Genomic DNA, 3,235 nt, shown 5'->3' with positions numbered 1-3,235 from the left:
ATATACATATATACGACGGGCTTCTTTCAGTTTCCGCCTACCAAATCCACTCACAAGGCTTTGGTCGGCCCGAAACTATAGTAGAAGACACTTGCCCAAGGTGCCACGCAGTGGGAATGAACCTGGAACCATGTGGTTGGTAAACAAGCTACTTACCACACAGCCACTCCAAATTCGATGTTGCACACAACTTATATAATTTTCAGAATAAAAACAAACAGTAAGGTTTCTAAATAACGAAAGGCCTTCATACGGACGCACGCTCGGGGAAAACTCTTATTACATTGATATAAGTCATTTATTCATTTGGTCCTTTAGGCAATATACACTGTAAGATATTTTTCAATTTATACGATAAATTTTATAAATTTTCAAGTTCAATAATCCTGTGACATAAGTTAGATATAGCGACATGAGTTATTCAAATAATTGTTCCTAGAATGGACCTAATAAAATTAGCTAGAGTACACTCGATATTTCATATTTAAATCCGATGTGACTGTTTCCGCTTGGATAGGGATTAGAAAATGCTATATCTTGATAAACTTTCAATGCATATTTTGGATATTCTTACAGCAACTCGCCTTATTAAAACTTGATATTTCACACTTAAATCCGATGTAAGTATATGGATTGAAAGATATTATATGCTGATAACTTATATTCCCTATTTTTAATATTCTTGGAGCAACTCGGCTTATTAACACTGGATATTTCTATTTTAAATCAGATCCGAGTAATTATATTTGGATAGAGATTAAACAAAAATATTGTATGCTGATAACTAACATTACATACTAGCTGGCAAAGTGGGGGGCGACGCCTCCCCTCCCAGAAATGGGGCTGAGTTCTCTTCAATACTCTTCTCAATTTTACCCCCGAGTAAAGGGGAAGGGGGTTGAGAAACTTCTCCCCTTACCCCTTCCAACCCCCTCTCACTTTCCCAAGCATCCCCCTTAACCCTCTTATTACCCTTTATAAAGGTCTAAAGGTCGTACATGTACATATTAGACATTGAAAAGGGTTACATGTGATGTCATGCACCCTACACGAGCCTAGTTAACTTAATTTCTCTTGCAAAAGTGAGGGTGGAATTTTCTCTCTTTTCAATATTCAATTACAAGAGAGGATATGTTGTTACCAAAACCGTTAAAACATTACTATCTTGATCGATCTGTCATTGAACTAGGATTTTAATTTCATTTGTTACACACTTTGCTATCATTGATATGGAGAATTGCAACAGCAACACAAGCTACCCTGTGGCGAGATGGTACCAACTGTCAATAATCTCAAAATGCATGTGTTTCCAAACACTGCACGAAACATTAGCAACAGTCAATGGCTCTGTGAGCGAGCCATCTTAGCTCCACGTAATGATGATGTCGACAAAATCAGTTGGGATCTCTTGCGGTTGTTGGCAAGACAAGAACAGTCTTTTAAATTCATCGACACTATCGATGATCAGGACCAAGCTGTAGTCTTTCCAACTGAGTTCCTGGACTCTCTACAGACACCTGGGATGTCACCTCACAACTTAACACTTAAAAAGGAGGCCCCAGTCATGCTGCTCAGGAATCTGGATCCACTTCGCCGGTGCAATGGCAACAGGCTGGCGGCGAAAGCGATGCAATCCCATGTCCTAGAGTCAGCGATTAATATCTTCATTCCACGGATCCCGTTAATCCCATCTGACCTCTCCTTTGAATTTAAACGGCTCCAGTTCCCAGTGAAACTAAGTTTTGCTATGTCGATAAACAAATCTCAAGATTTTTGGACTTAACCTGGTTTCTCCTTTCTTCTCTCATGGGTAATTATATGTAGGAGGTTCGCTGGAAGTTTCAAAAGTCTTTTCATTGGTATCCCAGTTAAAGAACACACTGAGAGCATTGTCTATTTAGAAGTTCTACAGAATTAAACTGTGATTGATTTCACGATTTGTTTTACTAACTTTGTTCATACTCACGTCATTTGATAGAATTTTTCTGAAATTATATTTTTTATCAGAATAAATACATTTATTTCCTTTAACGTTCTTTAAACTTCTGGGCAACGCCGGGTACTTAGGCTTGTATGTGTGTGTGTGTGTCTGTGTGTGTGTATGTGTGTGTGCGTGTTTGTGTCTATGCTTGTCCTCAGCACCATCACCGCTTGACAATCGGTTTTAGCGTTTACGTCCCCGCAACTTAGCGGTTCGGTAATAAGAGCCCGATAGAATAAGTACCCGGCTTAACATAAAGTAAGCACTGGGGTCGATTCATTCGACTAAAAAAAAAAAAATCTTCAAGGCGGCGCACCAGCATGGCCGCAGTCTAATGACTGAAACAAGTAAAAGATATAGATTAGCGTTGAGAAAAAGGACGGCGGATATAGGGATATTGGGAGGAAACAGGGGGAGCGTTTTGGTGGCGAGTGTTTCACTGGATGGAAAACAGAAACGTAGGCGATTAGCTTGCAGCAAGATTGATTCAAAAGACAGCCGGATGAATCTATGGTCGAGGAATCAAAGGATGGAAACTTAGATCGATACATCACTAGATCAATAGATAACGAGAAGAACCATTGCTTGTCTGTTTGGACACCTCATCAATTGATCTCTTGTTAAATGCACGCGTGTATGTGTGAATATCTGGAATATTATCTGGCTGGTTGGGCAGTTGGCTAGAAGGTTTGGGAGATGTACAGACAGAAGCATGGCTGGTTGCAAACGCTAAATTATTCAACGCCCTCCATTTTCTCTTCCTTTTAAAGTACCCACTCTTCTGTCCGCTTTCCTACATCTCCCTCGTTATTCGTGTCAAATTGTTGAGATTTGTTGATCGCTGAAGTGTTTTAACGAACGTGCCAGCAGATTTAAGCACTCAATCTGCTCTCAAGTCATTAAGAAACGTACATACAGTAATAATATGCAAGAGCTTGAAGTACACACATGTACACATATAATGGCATATGTATATATATATATATATATATACACACACACATAGACATATCGACATATACATACATACTCACATACACACACAATATACTGATGAATTGACTTACACGAACAAGCAAACATACATGAATACATACATACACGCACACACACACATACACACATACTAACACATATATAATGATATATAAGCACATAAACATACGGATTAACTTGTACGAATATATACATACACATGACATACTCAAAAATATAAACACATTAACTTACATACACACACGCATGTATATATAC

Source organism: Octopus bimaculoides, chromosome 11 (assembly GCF_001194135.2).
Source record: "Octopus bimaculoides isolate UCB-OBI-ISO-001 chromosome 11, ASM119413v2, whole genome shotgun sequence".
Lineage (NCBI taxonomy): Eukaryota > Metazoa > Mollusca > Cephalopoda > Octopoda > Octopodidae > Octopus > Octopus bimaculoides.
This window is presented reverse-complemented; position numbering follows the sequence as displayed.